The 23,971-nt window shown below is 30.4% G+C and overlaps 1 protein-coding gene across 4 annotated transcripts in view; it reads right to left on the bottom strand.

Annotated features, from left to right (window-relative positions):
- LOC114945579 (kin of IRRE-like protein 1) overlaps positions 1-23,971 on the bottom strand; it is a 652,455-nt gene that overhangs the window by 167,980 nt on the left and 460,504 nt on the right. The gene's annotated exons all lie outside the window — the stretch shown is intronic.

Raw genomic sequence — 23,971 nt, 5'->3', positions numbered from 1 at the left:
AAACTTTTTAACATCAATTTAAAAAATGTAACCACGTGTGACAAACACAATATTTGTTCTTTGAACAATTTTTCAAATTGAGAGCTTGGTTTTTCATATTTTATTTGTCTACGCCATTTATATTTATTCTTTTCATGCACATATTTTTTACTTATTATTATATGTATAAAATATATTGTATTTACATTATATTTATAGTCATACATATTTTATTATTCAATTTTATTTGCAGTATATTGATTTATAAAAAAATATATTAAGTAAAAGATATATTATACTTATACTATACAATATTTATAGTTATATATATATATATATATTTTTTTTTTATTATTCAATTTTAATATTTATATGCATTCAAAATAAGGGTCCGCATAATTTTTGAGAAACTCCCGACAATTTAAAAAAAGTTTATACAAAATGCAGTTAAAAAAAAATTGTTTCTATAAAAAAATCAATATGAAACTTTGAATTATTTAAATAAAACTACCACTATATTTTTTTTTATATAAATCGAATCACAATATTCTATATAAAAAGTTATAAAAATAGATTGGTCAAGAAATAAATATTTTATATACATGTATATTTAATTATGAAAAAAATATATATTGTACTTAAATTATATTAATATTTATACATGTGTTAAAATTTCTGCATTTTTTTTACGTTACATAGATTCTTAATTTTGAAGTTAACGTTCTATTCAAGCTCGCACCATTGAACTCCGAAATAATCTTTTTCCCATTCGAATGTAAGAAAATTATCAGGAATTTTCCGATACATACGGAAAATGCAATCGCAATTTCCGGCCAGTAAAAATTCAAGCCCCACGCGAAGAGATCTCTCGCTGATGCGGAAAATATAGAGTATCGCGCGCTAAATAAGGGAAGGGCTCGTTTGAAAGTTTGCGCGTGGGAAAAAAAATTTCACGTTGCAATTCATTGAACGGCCGCATCGAAGCGCGATAGTATCGACTATTACCCGCTTACGAGTTCGATATAATTATTTCAAATCGATGGAATAATTATCGTGCGCGCAGGGAATGGAACGCAGGCAGTCCGGCGATAACGCAATTAAATCGCAGCTCCGCGCGTTATCCGATATTTTGAACGGACACCGCTCATTTCCGTTTCATCGATATCGCGTAGATATCGCGCGAGCATAGTTAAAGAAAAATAATAAAAAAGATCGGGGACGGTCGATCGGCGCGCCGATCGAATCGCGGCGCTCCGGCTGATTACAATGGATAATTGGAAAATATAATCAAGCCGCCGCGATCGGTCTAATCTATGCTATTTACGTTATATTACAGTTTAATGCTCGCGCGAACGCATGCGCGTTTCGCCAAATTGAGAGAGTAAATTATGGATGGTTGAATAAAATTCTAATAACTGCGAGTTTCTGTCTGTTTCTTATATCTAGAATATATCCCGGGACAAAAATTTTTATATATAATTATATATAAATAATTGGATAATTATACGTATATAATCGTAAAATTATATCCCAAGTAGCAAACTGACGTCATTAAACGTCAAACTGATGTCATTGGCGTCCGATAACGTCAAAATGTATACTTGTTATCTGGGATGTGAAATATGTTTATTTTTATACAATATTATATAAATTTATATATAAATTAAGAGTCCATATATAATCATGTCAAATTATATATAAAACATATATGATATATATTGATATATATATATATATATATATATATATATATATAAAGAAATATTTATTATATATATATAAATTTATACAATTATATATAAAAAGCACTTTTATCTAATTATGTATAGACACATTTAATATATAATTTTGCGATTATATGGATAATTTGATATATTTCTATATAATTTTATATTGTTATATATAAAAAAATTTTTCCCAGGATAGGGTGAAATAAGTGTGAAAAATTTTTGAAGATTCTTCATCAAAAATTAAAAGGTGTCTTTCATATAAACATATACTCCTAGATCTCTCTCTGAGGAAGAAGTACACTCTTGTAAAGAAGAAGGCGAAAATTAGGTTTTTGTTTGGACAAATTAAAAAAATGAAATTTATGAATATTTTCTACTAGTAAAAAGGATATTAAAAATTTTTTAATCCTCTTGCGTATCGTTATATGGAGATGAAACTAACAATTTCTATTTAATTTGTCATTAGAAATTTTTAACGGATCGGAATGCGATCATTTAAAAAATATGCGTTAAAAAATTTGATTTTTTAAAAACTTTTTTATTTGTTTTATTTCTTTCGTAAAACCAATAGTTTGCAAGAAAAAAATAAAAATACATCGCACACATGCACGACTAAATAACGTAGGTTTCGGATTACAAGTTGAATTTTAGAATAAAAAAGGATAAATAAAACAAAATAATAATAAATGATAGAAAAAATGGAATAGAAGCAAAATTCGGGAAAAAAAATATAAATTTAATTTTCACCTTTCCTTTGGAGAAATATAACTCTTCAGGAAGGGACAGGAGTATATTTTATATGAAAACCCTTTCTTAAATTTTGACAAAGAATCATCTTCTAAAATTTATCTTATTTAGACTCATTCAGTATAAATGGTAAAAAGATTTTTGTGTCCTTTTTTCTGCAAAACCGTGTAATAATAACGATACAATAACGATGTACGAAATAAATTTAGCGAAATGACAGGGAATCGGAGGAAGCAACTACAAATGAAATAAAATTGAGAGAAAATGTTCCGTATAGTGTTGATTTTTGCAACCCCTGCTCTTCGCCTGTTTCGCAATAATTCCGAAATGAGATTTTATACGAGAGAGCACGTTCAACGATTCCCGTTTGACATTAACTGCAATTATATGCTCGCGTAATATAGTAACTATATATTAATGGAAACGTAAAATATTTCCCCGCGGCGGCCTCGGTATATCGGGTTTCGTTTGACGTAAATGCAATGTCAAAAGCTCCCGCTAGCGAAATTACCGTATTTTATTAACGAAAGTGGCGATAGTATGCTTTACACGAAATTTGCGATCAACGCGGAAGAGTAGAGTTATTATTATTATTGTCAATCTGTATTCACAAGCCGAAAGCAAGCGAGGGTTTACTTATATCGTCATAGAATACCGCATCACCGCTATGAATAACATTACATTGATATAACATGACATTGTAATTATTAAATAAAAGGATACATACGGTTCTCTCGACAAAAGATTAGTTTCAATTATAACTGTAATTAGTAATTATGTTTCACAATGTGCATTATTAGATGTATGGACGCGAATATTCAATTATACAAGTATATTAAAGTATAGAGATCAATTATTCAATAGACGATTAATGCATCGCGGAGCTTAGCCTTAATTTAATTACTCGATTCTATGATTCGATTATTTCAACGCGCGTTCTCAATCTGAATGATATTTAGGCGAAAAGTCAAATAATAAATAATCGGATGAAATATATTTGTGATTATAAGTATTGCTGAAATATTTTAGGTACTATGACATACATAAATACGCAATATTTAATACTTAATATTTAATATTTTAATTATATAAGTATTTTAAAATGCAGAGATTATTGTTATATTGAATATTCTGCGTATAATCTGCATTTTCATAAATAATTAATCTATATTTTAATTTTATTATTTTTATCGATCTACATAATTCGGGTTGAGAACGCATAATAAAATAATCGAATCGCAGAATCGAATATATCATATAACAATAAGCTTTGTGATACATCAATCAGTTTAATAAAAAATTAATTAAATTTAAAATTCTTGTATAATTTAATATTTCGCGTATATGTGATATAACGTAAAATATTTTCACAATACTTAGAGTCAAATATTTTATATTACTATACAATCATATATTTTATATTTTTATTATATTAAATATTTTTATATTTTGTCCTGTGCTTTATTATTTTATTTTTTGACGATTCAAATATATTTATAATTTAAATTGAGAACGCGCAATAAAAATATCGAATCGCATAGGATCGATAAATAAAATAAATAAAATAAGCTCCGTGATATATATAGCTCCGTAATCAGCTTTTACTTGTTATAATTTAATATTTTCGCGATAAATATATATCTTACTTGAGGTAAAATAAATTGCGATCTCGATATAAAATTATACATGTGACTTTTAACTCATATTGCTTCCAAATCTGTGAATAAAATTGTACAAAGAGTTTTATTTGTTTAAAGGGATGCTGACCATGTCTGTTTTACCGACTTTGAGTTCAAGGACTTTTCTTTTTATTGGCTATACAGATTAAAAAATCTTTCTCCACAATTAAACTACTGATAATAATGAACGGGGAACGCTGTAATTTCGTATAAAAAACAATAAAATTAAAAAATTACAGTTTTTTATCGGCCTCTTGCATCAGCTCATAACAATATTTATTTAATACAAAAGTTCTGCAGTTTATTTGTGCACAAAATATGGCGCTCCCAATAGAGATGACATGAAAGAATAATACAAAAGTAATAAAAATGAGATTAAAAGCCTGTATCAAAAGATTTTTCAATCTGTATATTCAATAAAAAGTGAACCTAACCTAACTTAAAGTCGGTAAAACAGAACTACGGCAGCATTTCCTTAATGTTAGGTAGATTTTTTGCTTCAATTGTGGTTTACATATAACAGCACGAGAATCATCATTCTTTTTCCTTGGAACGCGCGCATAACACGATAATGGGATGCAGTGAATGCGGTGGGAATAAGAAACAAGCGACTTCGCGGAGGCGAAAGGGGGCGAGAAGATATAAGGGATGAGACGCAATAAGGAAATGCGTCTCTCTCTATCTCTCTCTCTCTCTCTGTTCTCTTTATGCGCTCCGGGCGGAGGACCTTTACGCTTCGCAGACGGCACTCTCGATTCACGTCGACGTGGCGCCGGGGTAATACGGAATCGATGTCTGTTTTATGAAACGTTTTATCTTGCCGCGCAGCCAGCTTTCCAATATTTCGTTCGACTCTCTCGTCCGCCTCGTTCGCGATCTTTGCCCTCGTACTATCGTTTCCTATATTCTCTCACCGTTATTCCTTCTCGCTTCATCACGTAAACCATTCTTTCCCTGTATTCCGCTTCGATTACATCTTTCCGAAAATGATATATATTTTTTTTTATTTAAGCCAGTATATACGCGAGGTTTCGAGGAACTCGACGTCTTTTCGAAATGCAGCTACGATGAATTTTTTTAAAGAATAACGCGAATAAATTTCGGTTCCCAGATGTAATATCTGTTTTCTCGATGCTTATCAATAAAATGATAAAATATCTTCCACAAAAATGTGATAGCATTATTGGTATTTTTTAATATAAGAAAGAGTTATCCTGTATGTTTCTTTTTCTTTGAGATAAATACACGATTCCGACTTTTAAATTGCATTATCACGTCACAATTTTGAGAAAGTTTCAATTAAAAAAAATTAATAAAGGATAATTTTAGTGTGTGTAGCATTATAGTTTTATGAAATGTTGAGATTTTAAAAAGAAATGTGCTGTGTTGATAAATAGGATATTTAAATTTTTTAAGATTAAATACGGGAAAAAACTACGATTATTAAAAATATATCAAATAATCTTCGATTATATTTATTGAAATATTTAAGATTTTTAGATTAACTAGATATAAATTTGATGTCAATAATGAAATATTTAAAATGTATACATAAATTCTGCAAAAATCTGAACATTCTTCAATTTTAATATTAATCCCATTTATATTAATTGTTTTAAAATTAATCAAATGTATATTAATTTAAAAAACGTTGAATAAAAATAAAGTTTTAAATATATTTGATAGATGCTCAATATATAATCTTAAATTTATTTTTTAACAAGCTACTACACTTTATTTTTAATTGCAACAAAACTTCTTTAACATAGTTATAACATAAAATACATGAAAATTAAATTGATTATATTAATTATACTGTAATACTATAAAATATAAAACAATATTAAATAATAATATATAAAAGTGATATATATAAGTAATATATAAAATATCTATTTTTACAACTTCGATCACAAATTTCTCAAAATTATTACGTGATACCAATTTAAAATACAGAACAATATCTAACATAAAAAATTACAGAAAATATATCTTTTTTTTTTGTCGAACCGTGATATCAGCTAAAAAGATTAAGAACCACGGCTTTAAAAAACGAGGAGCTAAAGAATAGTCGTGCAACAAATACCCCTATACGTGTAGACAGATAATATGTATCCAAAATTCGCAAATAGTATATTCCTAGTCGCTAATAGATTTCGTTCACGACATATAATATTGACCGAGAGAAAGAGAAAGAGAGAGAACGTTTCCCCGTGTTTAAGGAATCCATCTTCTTACCGACACGCATAATTGGAAACGCGCGGCATCGTTTCATATATATATTTAGGTCGGCTAATTTCGGAGCACAAAGTCGAATTCACATTCCCAATATTCCGCCCTAATCCACGGTTTCGTGTATACGAATCGTTTCTTCTCTCTCTCTCTCTGCGGGCGTATTTTCCCTCAACCCCTATCCCGCGCTGACGTCACGCCCTGCAAACCCTCGTAAAAATGATAAATGCCCCAGCAAAGGGTAAATAGCAACGGAATAAATGTAGCCGTCCGTTAGCGGCTGCTTTACATAGCGTGCAAGAAAATTACATGTTTCTAAATATTTATTGGCGCATTAATTTCGTCATGCGTGTCTTTAACCCTCGCGCGATAGAGAGGCTTGGGAAGGAGAAAATGGGGGTTTCAAAATAATTCCGATCGTTGTTTACGCGTCCGGGATGAAAGTGTCGTCCGGGAAACCCTTTTACGTTTTCCAGATTACATGAATTTCGAAGAGGGCTTCACTCTCTCTCTCTCTCTCTCTCTCTCTCTGAGAGTGCTTTTTAATATTTTGCTCCGCTTTCATCCGCACTCTCTCTCTCTCTCTTTGTGTATGCGTATGTGAGTCTAACCCCAGTCTTCCTTTGCGTATCCTTTTCTCCATCCCCCGCATTTGGGACAAAGAGTAAATAGCGAGAGAATAAATGCATGACACCCGGTTTACGAGGATACGCGAGTGCCTGCACAATAAAAATTCTCTTTCTTCTCTTAATTCAGCTCTGTACAGCTCTGTGTTAATTTCTTTTCGCGGGGAAGCCGGTACTTTTCTTCTCCGGTATTTTACGATCAACCGGTTAAATTATCTAAACCTTTGTAGCGCTTTTATGGCCGTCTTCATCAAGTCGACGAGGCTGTTAACATAGTAATAAGTAAACGCGGTACCTTTTTCGAGGGAAACCTTTTTACACTATAACGTGCAAATTATGCTTCTAATGTATCTTTTAAAGTAAGTCTATTTTTCAAAAATTGTACAAATACGATCCATTATTTCCAAATGCAATTATTGACATCGCTCCAATTTTTCTATTAAAAAAAAAAATATATATATATATATATATGTATATATAAAAAAATATATATATATAATATATATAAAAAATATATATATATATATATATTATATACTATTTTAGCTTTTATTCGATTTTTTATCGATCTATATAAAATAATTTGAGAACACGTAATAAAATAATCGAATCATCAAAATAATCATAGAATCGAATATGTAATATAGCAATAGCTACGTGATACAATCGTTTAATAAATAATTAATTGTACTTTAATATCTTTGTACAATTTAATATTCCGCGTATGTATTATATGTTATGTCAAATATTTTATATTATTATACAATTATATATCATATTTTATATTATCATATATAATTATATATTTTATATTATATCAAATATTATTTCATCCTACGCTTTATTATTTTACTTTTCGACAATATAAATATGGGTAATTTGTATTGAGAACACGCGTAGTAAAAATATCGAATTGCAGGATTGATAAATATAAAATAAATAAAATAAAGAAGCTCCGTGATACATTAATCATCTAACAAATAATATATTTTTATTATATTATATCAAATATTATTTCATCCTATGCTTTATTATTTTACTTTTCGACAATCTAAATACGGGTAGTTTGAATTGAGAACACGTAGTAAAAATATTGAATTACAGGATTGATAAATATAAAATAAATAAAATAAAGAAGCTCCGTAATACATTAATCATCTAACAAATAATGTCTATACTTGTTATAATTTAATATTTCCGCGATGAATATATATAATCTCTTAATACTTACAATAATGTAGAATTAAATTGGGATTCCAATATAAAATTATATGTGAATTTTAAATCATATTGTTTCCGAATCTGTGAATAATTATGTAAAGAGTTTTGTTCATTTAATGTGAACGTAGACTTTTTTGCTTCAATTGTGGTTTACATATAATAACAGAAAAATCATTATTCCTTTTTCTTGAAACGCGCGCATAACACAATAATGAGATTATATATGTATATATATTACATTATTTTATGTATCAGTTATATATTATTATTATTTTATTATTGTTCTTTCATTGATTGCAGAGTCTTCGTCTTTATTCGCGAATAAAGATTTCTAATATGGCGTGTTTTATTGATTAATTAGTAGTGAAATAGCATAAAGATAAATAACAACCGAATAAAAATGTATACACAATCATCTACGTGATTTTCCCTGCGAATTAACCGCGAGACATAACCGCAAAAAAATATGTTATTTTAGCGACATTGCAATTTGAAAATACTCGCGAAATTTCTCTTGCTTGTTTCACAATTAATATTAATGTCGCAATAGCACATTTATGGATATAGGAAAAATACCTTCTTACATAAACTGAAGCAGTATCAATCGAATATCATGTTTGATAACAAATTGAAGTTCGGTCCAGCATGTCGAAATAAATACAGAGATTATTGACGGAAAAATATTAGCACTTACTATCTGGACTATTTCGTGTCGCGCGCAGAATGTGAGACTGACTATGCGTGACGAATTCCGCATTTCTCTTATCTTCTCGGTTCGTACGGAACCACTGTGCCGCGCTGTGGCCTCTGTCAAGGGTGACAACTAATTGAAGGTCGGCGGGACGCGTCACGTGGTCGCGTCACGTGGTCGCGCCTCTAATTTCGCTCGCCACACTAGAGGGCACGCTTTGCTCGGCGCAAAAAAATCGCAATGCTCTTCACACTCTTCGCTATATTCTTCGTGCTATAAACATTGCCTCGCATGTCTGTACTCTCATCCCGCGTTAATTTTCTGGTAAGTAAATTGTAATCACTCGTTATCGAGAGACTTAAACCTTCATCAAATATCATTGAATATATATATATATGCACCTATAAAAATATCATTAATTACACGCAAGAAGTGATATATATCTCGTGTTTCAATCAGTAACTTTTTGTTTCTCGTGTTAAACAAGCATTTATTTAAGTTAAGCTTTAAATAGCATTATTAAAGAGAAAGAAAAGAGAGAAAATAAATTAATATGGAATTATTATAAAATATCTCAATTATTATGTGTGTTAAGCTCTTGAGAAAAATATTCCATTGTTTATATTACTAAAATTTCATATTATATTTATGATTTTAATCAAGCTTTTCTACGCGCTCTATATAAATTCATTCGGAAAATATTTTATCATTTATATCTGGAGGAATAATATATCGATAATGTTACACCATATTTACTACGTTAATATTTATAAACATAACATTATGTATTATGTAAATGCATGTATATGCACGTATTTCGTTATATATATTTAAAATCGATATCAAAGTCGATTTAAAATTAAAGAGGCGCGTCTCTCTTTTCACTAATTTATTTAATCAATTTGAACAAGAGAAACTTAGAGATATTATATAAATTTTTAAGAAATATTATATAGATATTTATATAAAACCTATAAAAGTTTTTATATTAAACAATTTTTTTAATTTATAAAAAATTTTATTATATATTTATATATAATTTATTATTGCTATGCATCAAAATATAAAATTCGGCGCATCTAATAATAATCCCTGACCTATTGCTTTGTGAAAGAGACGGAAAAATGGCACGACACAATACAACTAGAAATTCTCTTTCGACTTGCGCGTAAAAAAAATCTTTATTCGCAGAATACAAAATAATAACAATAATAATCAAGTTTTGACTTTATCCGGTCAGAGTACCGAAAGAAATAGAATTACGCGGAAAGATGCAATCTCTCGCGGGTATTAAATTTAAAATTCCGCAAAATCTTTCTTTCTCTCTTCAAAATCAAAAGTCGCGTCCTCATTGTTTTCGAGTGGTGTAGCTGAAGAGCAAAGCACCGCGTTCATCAAGAGAATATAAAGCGTATTTTCCCTGCAATTCGGGAGTGACAAGGAGTACGTTTGTTACGAGCTAAACTCAACGATTGCTATTTGTGTTCTCGCATCCATGGCTGTCGTCGACAATGTCTCTTGTCGGGAGTTGAACCCCGTCGAACATTTCCAGCTTTGTACCATATATGTGCATACATATAGGATGTATATTTATGTATTCTACAACAGTCTTTTTTTGTTTTCCAGCCTTTTTAGTAATGTTTAAGCATGCAATTTATACAATTAGCACTTAACACATAATTTTTTTCTTCAAACAATTGTATTTTCTTTACACTAATTAATTCTTCTTATGGGCATGAAAAGTATTGAGTTAAAGTTATTGAAAAAGGGGAATATTTTATACTTTAATTTTATATCAACTAGGAAATATCTCATAAAATATTCCTTTTTCAATAACTTTATTTCAATACTTTTATGCAGAAAACAATGAGAGGAATTAATTCATTCATTCATGTAAAAGAAACATTATTGTTTGAAGAAAAAAATATGTAACTACTAATCGTAAATTACATGCTTAAATTAAAAAGATATGAAAAAATCTTTCACTAGATAGTTTATTATTAGATCTTCCTAACATATAGGCTATAAAATTCGGCGCGTCCAATAATAATTTTTTGAAATAATAATTAATTTGAACGCTGCTATAATTTAAATTTGATATTTGTATGTTACAGATAACGCGTAAAATTCGGGAGTGCCGTTAAAAGTATCGCGCGTACAAGTGCGGGAGTGCTGTTAAAAATATTGCGTGTACGAGTGCGGGAGTGTCGTTAAAAGTATCGCGCGTATCAATCAACAAATTTTATAAATCCCGAGAGAAGGAGGAGGCCCAGGACAGGCATCGGGCACCGGTGAAACAACTCTAAGGTGAGTACATCATCATTTGTATATTAATTATTACAAATCATATTAATTTAGCTCATTTATTTGAAATTTGAGCAAGAGAAATCTTGAAATATTATATAAATTTTTAAGAAATATTATATAGATATTTATATAAAACCTATAATATTTTATTAAAAAATTTTTTTAATTTATAAAATAATTTTATTATATGTTTATATATAATTTATTATTGCTATGCATCAAAATATGAAGTTCGGCGCATCTAATAATAATTTTTTGATGTAGTAAATAATTTGAACGCTGCTATAATTTAGATTTTATATTTGTATTTTACAGACAATGCAGCTCGAACATCAATTACTCCGCTGTTGGTGAGTGAGATAAATTTTTATTTCATTTTGAGATAACAAATTTGTAGATCGTAGTTGTAGATTATAGATTGTAGATAGATTAGTTATCTTAAAATGGATAGACTAACATTAATTAGATGAAACTTACTTAGATTGGACTTTTGATAGATACCTTTAATATACATAATTAAAGCAGTATTACATATAAATGTAAATTAAAGTATTAATTAAAGAAAAGTATAAAGAATTTAAATTCAGATTTCATTAATTTATTTAATTTAAATAACACGCGTGTGATTTTATTAATTGCACAGTAACAATTATGTTATACTATATAAAAATAACTTAACATACATTGATTATCCTAATTTTTTTAGTCCATCCATCTATGTAGTGTGACATATGAAAATACTTTACCTTGATTGATGTACATCTAAGTTATCGATCAATTAAATAATAAATAATTAATGTTTTTTAATAAATTGTATTTTTATTATAAATTTATTATCACTTTTTTATTATAATACAATCATATTATTATATATTATTAGAAAAATAAATTAATTATTACATAATTAGTTACTTATTATAAATTTTAATTAATATTTAATTATTATAAATATTATTAAAAAATATCAATGAAAAAATTTGATCTATGACTCGCCGTTATGTTAGTTAAATTAAATTCAACGATGACAAACGATCGTGATTTCTTACGATCATATACGAGCGTAAAATTACGCTCATTCACTGGCGATAATAATTAGCCGGAAGGAATTTCTCTCCTTCATTGAGATCTCAGAGATTAAGGTTAAAGTTACATCTCCGACGAGATGTAGACAGAAGGATTGTGGCCAATAAAGGTAGATTTACTGACCTGAAAAATAGCTGATTTAATTGTGTGAATAACGTTACAAAGTTGAAAAACTTGTGTTAAATTTAACAGATTTTATAACATGTCCCAAATAATTCACAGAAATTTTTGTGTTAATTTAACATAATATAAATATGTTAAATGGAGACACAAATACTGTGACAATATTTTAACACAAAATAAATTAAAAACTTCAAATAATTTAAAATAAATTTTGTGTAAAACTAACATAGTTTTAATGTAAAAACTAATGAAAAATATGTGAATTTTAGATTTTATCATCCCTACTTATAAAATAAAAAATTAACATTTTTTTCTGCAAATTTTAACAGATAAACCTTGTTACTAATAGAACAGAATATATTTAAATATTGTGTAAAATTAAAAATAAATGCACATTGTGTTATTTTTACATTTTTTTCAGTTGTTTTAATAATTTAACATTTCAATTCAATTAACAACAGCAATATGTTAAATTAATACATAAATGTGTTAAATATTTAACACAAAAATTTTAATGGGGACCGTTTTTAAGAAAACAGAAAAAAAAGTTTGTTAAATTAACAAATATTTAGTTCAATACGTTCAAATGAATCATTTATTTGAAACAAATAAATATTTATTTGTTTTGGAAAGAATTTTCTTATATCAAATAAGTATTTTTATATCAAAGAAATATTCATTTGTCTCAAATAAATGATTTATTTAAACGTATTGAACTAAATATTTGTTAATTTAATAAACTTTTCTTTTCAGTACGAAGAAACGACATATTTTCTGTGTATATATGTATAAAATATGGATAAATAATGTTCGATCTTAGGTCTATTTAATATATTTAATGTTCTTTTTAAATGTTTTTCACTTTAATGAAATAACACATTTTTTCAAATACATTCTACGTGCACTAGAGGGCCGCGATCCTCGGCGCGGCGAATTTCAGTAGTAATGACTGCGCGCAGTCAGACATATCGGGTCGGACCGCGTGTTGTTGCGGTAGTGACGCTATCGTGACGTACTACTGCCGATCCTGACCCGCATCACTGTTTTACATTTCCGTCCCTCTCGTTCGTCCTCTTGTCCTTTTCTCCCCCACTCCTAGGATTCTCCCGCAATAAATCATTGATGGAAATGAAACATTAAACGTCGCCCCTATATTCGTAAAACGATCTCGTTATTGTTACGGGAGACCGACATTTCGAATTATCGCGAACGGATAGTTGAAAGTTTGCATAATAAAAGAATATAGATATTTTTATTTTTTTTTTTATTTTTAGCAAAGCGAAACGTTCGTTACGAGGAATATACACGTAAAGATATTTCGGTATGTTTGCTTGTGGAGGAGGTTAAAGTCAAAAGAGTAGAGTTTGGAAACGATGAAAATATTTTATGGAGAGAGAGAGAGAGAGACGAGTTTTTTGGGAGCACAAATTTGCCTTTTCGTTAATTTATCGCTTCCATTTGCTTTCATTCCTCGCGCGCCCGGAGTTATTTTAGAGGACTATAAATATAAATATACAAATGTGGATATTGGGTTGAGAAATCAAGCGGAGAGGATTGAAATTTATTGACCAATCAATTTGGAAATATTTGGACGATGACAGTTTTGACAACAGAACGACACGCAAATTGCTACGCGCGCGTTGATGCGTTATAGAATTTATTTTTCGCCGCTGTACTATATTTGCGAAAGGTTAACGACTGTAATCACTTTGATGAATTTGAGTGATACAAAACGATATTACAAACGCGTCAAGCGTACGCACCGTTGTTTGACCATCGCGTTTTCCGGTGCGATTATCGCGTGATGAAATCATGAGGCTCTCTCTTCTCGCGCCTCACATAAACACACTCGCGATAGGATTTGTCGGTGTGTTTCTGTTGGCCTGTGATCAATTCGCGAATTATTTCCCGCGGTTCACGGCCGACAATAACGTATTACTCGCGGCAGAGCGGACTGTATTTTCCGCGCAAATGAAATTCCGTTTACAATTGCTCGCCGGATTTTCTTAAAAGACTTATCGGAACACAAAATTCAATCAGATTTCGAGTCACCGCGATGTATCGTCGTTTCAGTAAGCGACAAAATTTTTCCATCTCGAAGCAAGACAAGAAGCTGATAAACTGACAATGGAAATTTGCATATTTAGAAATTTTTAATTACTGTCAACAAAAATGATCTCTTATATCTTTTTAAGATTCATAAAATATTTTTTTATTATTTTTTAAAAATGTTATCAATGTGGTCATATAAATAGAAGTATTCTTACCATGAAACTTTTATATAAAACATCTTTTGATCTCTCGAATATTTTTATCGTGATTTTTAAAAAATAATTTTCTTCAAAGATTAAACAAGTTTAATTAATTATTTGATATTTCGAATATTTTTCGAAATATATCGAAAGAAACAAAAAGCTGTTATTATATATAAGATTTTCACTCCTTAGAATTGCTTTTAGGTCGCAAATAAAATTCTAAATTCTTCTATTTATCCTTCCTACATAATATAAAATTTCATCAAAATTAGCATTCTCCGATTTTCTTGTTTCAAGTTCTTGCCTCTCGACGAATTAAAAGCGATCATCAAGTTGGAAAGAGAGATTGAAAACGCGATACTCGACGAAGTTCGCTCTTCCCTTTGACGTTCTTATCGACGCGCGATTATCCCGCGGCCGGAAAATTTCGCCGGCAAAGATTGTTTCTCATATTACGTGCCTTCAAAGGACACACCGCAGTTTTGTTTCATTTTCCTTTACACGCGAGCGCGAAATTAAGCCGCTTGTAGCGATTTGTCTCAGCAGGCGAAACCGGGATGAAACTAGTCTTGAAAGAGCGAGGGAGAAAAAATTTAATCGCGGCGTTTGCGTTATATTCGCGTGACCTTTTTCTCTAATTGGCGATACTTTCTTGCCACCCGTAAGCTTTCCTCTCCGAAATGGCGGGAAAAAAAGAACACGCGTCGGAGCACCGTTAGGACGCCGTTAGGACCGATTATTTTGTCCTAACGTTTTTAGGTTAGAACCGATTATTTCGAAATAATCGGTCCTAACCTAAAAACGTTAGGACAAAATAATCGGTCCTAACGACGTCCTTAGGTTAGGACCGATTATTCCGAAATAATTGGTCCTAACCTAAAATCGCTCACGTCAAATGCTCGCGTTTCGTGCTCGCGTCGCATATTCGCGAGTTCTGCACATTCTTTCGCGCTTAATGCACGTCGATGCTCGAATAGTCCGTGTATCTCGCCCACTTTTCATCTCCCGCTCCCTGAAAGCGTCGCTCTTTCTCTCGCCCAGGAACTCTATTGAAGAGTTCTCGGAACTTTATGGCCCCCGGTAATGCTTGTCCTTAGTGGCGCGCGGACGGCCGGCCGCGATAATTTCGGGTCGATAACGAAATTCAATATTTCTGCGGTAATAGCCCCGTGTAGTGGCAGTTCTGGCGACCGGTAATGCGGGGCGCAATTCGCCCGCATAAGTTCCCCTCCGGTGTGTGTTAATATTTAGGGTTACTACTCGTGAGCACGCCACGGGAGAGTGCATCACGCACTTTCGTGTGCGCGGCCGCCTTTATTCGTGCTTTATACCAGACCGGCTCGGTCGCGTTTTGTCGCTTTTTCCGAGCCTCTCCAGGTTTCGACCGAAATTTATCGAGCCTGCGGGAGGTACGATAGATCTTTCTCTCGCTGAAGGAAATCCAGTAAAAAGTGCTCGTATATGTGTGTGTGTGTGTGTGTGCCTGTCGGGTCGACTCCAATTTTTGTAAAATTTTTAACCTTTGAAATTATGAATCTTAAAATTAAGGATAAAAAAGAGGCAAGCACAGTATATACAAAAATATGTAACTAAGATTCTTGCGAACAGTTAACATCTATTTATTATGTGCTTACTTTGTCAGTCTTGCATTGTTCATCAAAACAAGCGTTAACATTGTCGGTTGTTTGCATAGAAGTTGATTTACTGTTTTAAATTTGATGTACTTGAAAAGGGCTGCAATGACAGCCGAAACGTTATATTTCAAATAATTATTTATAATAAATTATCGCCAGTCTGGTCGACTTTAAACGTTGAGGAGTGGTTTTTTTTTTTTAAATATGTAAGGTTGCATAAGTAATAAGTGTAAAATGTATGTATTTTTATTATTTATCGTGTAATTTTACATTTATTATTTATTATATAATTTTTACATATTTTTATGTAATATATTTTTTTACAATAATGTGCGATAAATTTATTATGAACTAATAAATTAAGCAAATATATTTTTAAAAATTTTGATAAAAAATTTATAAGATTAGTGTCTTAAATGCATAATTAGTTTCTTAACATTCTTCGAATTTAATGTCGATTCCAATTTTGTACAATTTTGAATAATAAAGTAATGAATATCAAATTATGATCTGTCAAACTTATGAATTATGAAAATTATATCTTGACGCGTTGAAAGAAGCTTCTCATTCATTTCTTATTTGCAAAGCGAGGATTTTCTCGCGAAAACGAGAATTTACCGAAATATTCGAAGATCGCATTGACAAAGGACCTTTGTTGGAATAATAACTCGAGCAATTAACAGCGGCTTCGCGTTTAAATTCGACGACCTCGTCGAAAACCATGGGCAAGTTAATACATCACGTTTTTTTTTTTCAACGTTGCTTCCTGCCACGTCACGATGCTTTGTTTTCACGGCTAAACATTGTTATGCAGATGGGACCAGACGGCATTGTTGTTTTGGCTGGACGTCCGCGCGCAGCCATGGGAGCCATTCTCATGATAATTTTTGGAGATTATTTTTCGTAATTTCTCACGGAATACGTTCAACATCCCCCTTTTCTCCTCCTCCGGCCTTCAGTGCGAAATAAGCGCGATTGCCCCTAGCGTTCCTTTAATTTTCTTCTCCCGTATTATCTCATTGCGTTTTCAGCCAAATTAACCCGTCTACCTGTGCCTATTATATGAAAACATATGTATGATAGATATATACGTGTGTATATCGCGTATAAATTTGCATTGCAATTGAATACTACAGTGATTACCTTTGCAGAATTTCCAAGCTATCTTTCATCATCGTTACATAATGATGATAAGTTGTTTTAAAAATATTTTTAGTCTCTTTTTTTTCTCTCTCTCTCTCTCTCTCTTCATATTTATATGTATAAACACTTTCAAAATCATAAATATATCTCTTCCTATTATTTTAATTTATTATTTCAAATTATTTTTATTAATTGTTTCAAAAATATAAATATCTTATGTATTTTTTATTTTTTATATTTATTTTTATATATATATTTTTGTAATATTTAATCAAAGTAATTTGAAAAAATTAATTAAAATATATTTTATTATTGTGTTTTTAAAATTTAAGGAGCCGACTTAATATTCTTATTATTGTTAAAATATATTTTGTTATTTTTTATATATATATTTTGCTGAGAGAGGCAACGAAATATATATAACAAGCTTTCAAAATCATAAAGCCTGCTAAAATTACTTACTAGGGGGGAACATAAACGTGTATTAAGATCTTGTTTGCGAAAGAGAAAACAAGAGTTTACAGGTTCGAACCACGCAAGATTCGCTCAAATTTCGCATTTTCTCCGCAATCCCCAAATTTCTTGGTGTCATTTCTTCGCGCTTCGAAGGCTCTCCTTCGTGAAACGGTCGACTATATATGTGAATATCGCCGGACTAAATTCGCTCGCTGTTAAACGCTAGGATGAAAGCAGTAATTACATGCGCGTCACAAAAACACGGCGTGTCACCGTGACACGGCGGCCATTGTATTAACGCCATAATGCCGTCGTATACCGTGGTTCCCATTATTTCAAATTGATGATTAATTATAAGTATAATTATATAATAATAATAATAATAATAATAACAATAATAATAGCATCGGGAATAGCAGTAATAAATAAAGAGTGCGCGTCGAGAGACGTCAAAGGACGTCGTTTGTGAGCGATTGTAAGCGTAAATTATTCGCTCGCGACGGCGAGAGAAAAAAAGAATAATGACAGAATGTATACGGCAGTGTTGTGCTTACAATTAGATGATTTAAAAATTAGCCAGATAAAGATGAGATAAATATATGTAAATTTATTTTAGATAAAATGAAGATAATTTTGTTTCAAATATATCTAAATAAAAGATAAAATTATATAACAATTTATCTAAATAAAGTGATAAATATAAGGCCAACTTATCGAGCTGAATATTCGAGATGTTCAGTCAACTACCATTTATTACATGTATAAATTATAAAACTACAGTCATTATATTAAAACTAACGCAAATTACAATCATTCTATAAACGTTTCGACCGCACGCGGTCTTCTTCAGTATAATTATTGAAATATAAATTCTTACAATTCACATAATATCGAAATTTAATTATAGTTATTCAGAATCAAGAGTTTTTGAGTAATTAACGCGTGTTTCAATCCGTCCTGTCCAACAATGTTCGCCTCGATATGATCCCTGATTTTGTTCAGATCTCGGATAGTTTCATCGTTAATATGCGAGAAATTAACCCGTTCCGTAGGCGCTATCATCGTTCTTCTTGATAATTTTGCTACTTATTAACAGTTATTAAGGATGACACATAACAAACCAACAATACAGAAAGACAGCTCATTTTATACATGTAATAAATGGTAGTTGACTGAACATCTCGAATATTCAGCTCGATAAGTTGGCCTTATATTTATCACTTTGTTTTCAATATACGAGCGACAATTGTATTAATTTATCTAAATAATTTTCTAAATAATAATTTTTAATTTTTAAGGTATAAAAATATATGTATTTTCAAATTTTTATTTATAAGTTTTTATCACTTACTCCTTAAGTTCTACTATTTAAGTATTTTTATATGTGCTATGATTCTAAATCAAAATTATCTGAAAATTATTCTAAATAATTTAATAAAGATAATACCTTTCTCATCTAAGATGCAAATATAAATAATACATATTTTTATTATCTATATAAAGATTAGATGCCAAAGTTTCATCTAGATGATCATCTATATAATTTTATTTAGATAACAGCAAATACAGCATATACGGTGTATCATAAACACCTATCTGTATCGCGAACACGTCTTTAACCGTTTCTCGTAAGGGTGTACATCCGATCGAACACAGGTTACTCGAGAAAATGACAGAGTGTAACAAAAGAGTTCCCTTTCCGAATATGTCGGAGTGTCTATTGTGTCCAATAGAGACGCGACATTTCGTCTAAAGCTGTCTGATAACCTGGAATACCTGTGTATATATATATGTATGCCCCGTCCTCGATGAGCAGCGAAACACAATTACGTCCTATCTCTCTCTCTCAGCCCGTTCATTGAATTTCGCCCTATTATAGCAAAGGTGATTTATAGAATTATACGGCGAGTGCACGACGCGAGGAAGTGACGTTTGACTTTGTCTCCTTCCGACACACGACGCTTTTTCTCATCTCGCCGGAAATTCACGAGGCGTGAATCATTTTCCAAAATATTGCAGAGTGTAACTAAATACTTCTGTATTTGCCTTCCAATAACGAGAGTTTCTGGCTCAATTTGGAGACGATTTTTCCTCAGCGAAAATGTCGAGACGCTGATAAGTTATAAGTGATTAAAAGAAAACTAAATTCTATGGAGTTAAACTATTAACAAAACTACATTTTTCAGTTCAAATTCAGATAGAGTTTATTTTAATAGAATTTTAAATTAAGATTTAATTATAAAGATACATAAGGCCAAAAATTGAGAACTTGCAAAAAATGATGATTTTTTTCTCGACATTTTCACCGAGGAAAAATCGTCTCCAAATTGGCCAGAAAATCTATTATTGGAAAGAAAACACGGAAGAGTTTAGTTACACTTTTAAACAAAATCTCGTGCGTGCGTATAATGACAAGGATGCTTCTGGCTTTAGAAATCTGTATTCACACATACGTGCGTCTTTATTTATATGCAAATGCGAGAGTGGCAAGAAAAGCGCGAAAAGAGAAGTAGCGGAGAAAAAATTATATTCGATCCGGTGGCGTGATATAAAAACAAAATAAGCGTAGGGGAAGCAATAACAAAAATCAATAATGCGATTTGAGAGAAATCGAATATTCGGAGTCGGTTTCGCCTCTAATTATAAAGAAACATCTTTGTGGGAGGAAAACGAGAAACTCCGCTGCTTCGTTCTCTAATGGCTCTGCGTTTAGTGTGTTAGCGTGTTAGTGTGTGTTAGCGTGTGTTAGTGTGTTAGTGTGTCTTACTGTGTTTGATATAATTTGACTTTGCGGAGAGAGATAGAGCAGGCCGCGGAAAATAGAGCAAAACCGTAGAAATACGCGTTTATAAACGGCAATAAAAAGATTACAGTCGGCAAACATTCGTTTCACCCTATTAGCCAAATTGCCGCTCCACCGATCCCATTCGAGCGAAATGGCGGAATCAGGGTCGCTACGAACGAACGATGAATTAATTTCGCCGAGCGGCGCGAGCGCCGGCTATATCGAAGTTGATTTTCAACAGCGGAAACACACGGGCGCGCGTTTTGGAAACGAATTTCGCCGCTGTCAATTCCGAAAGACAGTCCCTTCCCTCACCTCCGATATACACGGGTGCGTTCCCCCACTGTTGAAATCGAGTCTGCGCGACCGATAACAACTACTGTGTGTATATGTATGTGTATATATATCGCGGTGCCTATGCTTGCACTTTGCCGATTGACGTTCCAACTTTCCCAATTGTCGACGAGATGATAAACCAATCCCCCTCGCGGACCCAATTGTGCGCCCAGTTGGCCGGACGGTTCAATATGATTCGATACGTTACAGGCGATTCCAATGATAACTTGTAGTCGAGCGCGCGAGAGAGAGAGAGCGAGTTCAATCTTGACGTTCTCGATCACCAGAGGTGACCTTATCGCGCCCGTCCCCTACAATGCGCTACCGAAATAGAGAATGCAACGTATTGTTATGTGAAAAGATCCAGTTGCTCCTTTATTCTTTTTGGATCCCCTTTAACCCTTCTATGCTTAATTTTCATTAATGTATTTAAATATTAATCATGTATGCAGTGTTGTGCTTAGATGATTTTAAAATTTACTAGATACTGTTTACTATTATCTAAATAAAATGATATATAGATGATCTAGATAAAATTTTGGTGTTATCTTATTTTTATATATATAATAAAAATATGTATTATCTATATCTGCATCTTAGATTTAAAAAAAGTGTTATCTTTATTAAATTATTTAGATTAATATTCAGATAATTTGGTTTAGAATCATAAAACATAAAAATACTTAAATAGGAGAACTTGAGTTAAATAGCAAAACTTACAAATAAAAATATAAATATATTTTATATTCCTTTCATAATTTATATTTTTTTATAACTGTGTGAGTGTTTATATAAGTACTTTTAAAAAAATTAAACAAATCAAATATAGTAGGCCAACTGAACGAGCAAATAAATAAGGTGTAAAAATTTATTAATAGTTAAATAATTAAATTAACATTCCGTTACAGAATCGATATAAATTGTAAACGTTTCGACTGCACTACAGTCTTTATCAATACATAAAAGTTAAATATTAAAATACAAAGTTAAATGTTAAAAATACAAAGTTAGTTAAATATTAAAATATAAAATTAAAACGATTCTTCGCTGTTGACCAATAGATATGCAAGGCGATTGGTCTGAGATGCCAAGTTATGCGACATTTAAACATGATTATCGTTTTAACAAGTTCCTTTTTCCCGATATTTCAAGTGTGTGTTGCGAAGTCTGAATAACAAATGTCCTAGTACTTTTAAATATAATATTAGTTAAAAGTTATCTAGATGAATTGCCATATAATTTTATCTTTTAGCTAGAGATTATTCGCAAATATTTTTTAGCGATAGAAATCTATATTTTATTAATAAGAGGTTTTACTGATGTTTTAATCATATTATTATTAATATTAATAGGTTTTATTTTGATATTATTTTGATACAAATAATTATATATACTATAAAGAATAATTTATCTTGTTTTAATTTAATTACAATTGTGTTTGACATTTACACAGAGTGTTTTTGAACAAGCGTCAACATTTTGAAGTTTGAAGAAGAAAAATGACATGTTTATTAAATATTAAAATATAATTTTCAGTATTCAGTGCGTTATAAATATAAGGTTACTTCTTCAAATAAATTATAAAATCAGCAAACATATTTTTTGATAATCTAAATACATCTCTAGAGTAATTTCTTTTTGTACGTCAAAAATTTTACTTTCGAAAAACTCTTTAAAAATTAGAAGATTAGAAAATTAAAATAACGTCTTTTCTCTTCTTTATATAATTCAGTGTTTTCATTTAATTTGAATTAAAGAATATAAATTTAGAGATAAACTTTTGCTGGATTATCTACAAAAATAACTTAAAAAGTTTTCTAAAGAAAGACTCTTCCGTCAAAAAACTTCCTTTAAAAATTGTCAGATCGTAATGTAAATCACGGTTTATAACATATTAACCTTTCTGTCAATGAACCGGATATCATGTCATTTACAAATTTTTTAAAATAAAAATATGAATACATATATTTTTTTATTTCTCTTATAATTTATACTTTTTATAACTGCGTTTACATAAGCGGTCTTAAAAATTATTATTTACAAAATTATATAGATAAATTGCTATATAATTTTATCTTTTATCTAGATATATTTAAAACAAAATCATCTTCATTTTATTTAAGATAAATTTATATATTTTTATCTCATCTTTAGCTAAATCATCTAAGCACAACACTGGCGTTCATACACCTTCGAAGAAATAGGGACGTATCGCGTAGAATTTTGTCACGAAAAATAAGTAACAGTATCGATACAGATCTGTCAAAATTATTTTTCAATTTTTCTACATTATTTTTAGACGAATCAAGAATCAGAAATATATTTTTTCTTCAATAGATATTAGTTAACTATAGTCAGTATTTGCTGTTATCTAAACAAAATTATATAGATGATCATCTAGATGAAACTTTGACATCATCTTATCTTTATAAAAATATCTTTATCAAATTATCTAGAATAATTTTCAGAAATTTTGGTTTAGAATCATAACATATAAAAATAATTTATAAATAATAATTTATAAATATAAATACATACATATATTTTTATATCCCTTTTATCTTTTATAATTTACATTTTTTTTATAATTGTGTTTACATAAGCAATCTTAAAAATTATATTATTTCGAAAATTATCTAGATAAACCGCCATATAATTTAATCTTTTATCTAAATATATTTAAAACAAAATTATCTTCACCTTTATCTAACAACAAGATAAATTTACATTCTATTTTTATCTCATCTGTATCTAGCTAATTTTAAAATCATCTAAGCACAATACTGATTAGCGACGTATTATTTCTTCAAAGAATGTGTAAGATTGTTATATAACCAATTATAAATAAATATTATCGTATCGTGACCAATATTCTTTGTTTCTCCCGCTTCTCAGCCATATTTCTCTCCGTTTCATCTTTGTCATTTTTACTCTATCAGCTGAC

This window comes from Nylanderia fulva, unplaced genomic scaffold, assembly GCF_048542155.1.
Source record: "Nylanderia fulva isolate GAGA-0341 unplaced genomic scaffold, ASM4854215v1 Scaffold32, whole genome shotgun sequence".
In the NCBI taxonomy this organism is placed as follows: domain Eukaryota; kingdom Metazoa; phylum Arthropoda; class Insecta; order Hymenoptera; family Formicidae; genus Nylanderia; species Nylanderia fulva.
This window is presented reverse-complemented; position numbering and strand designations above follow the sequence as displayed.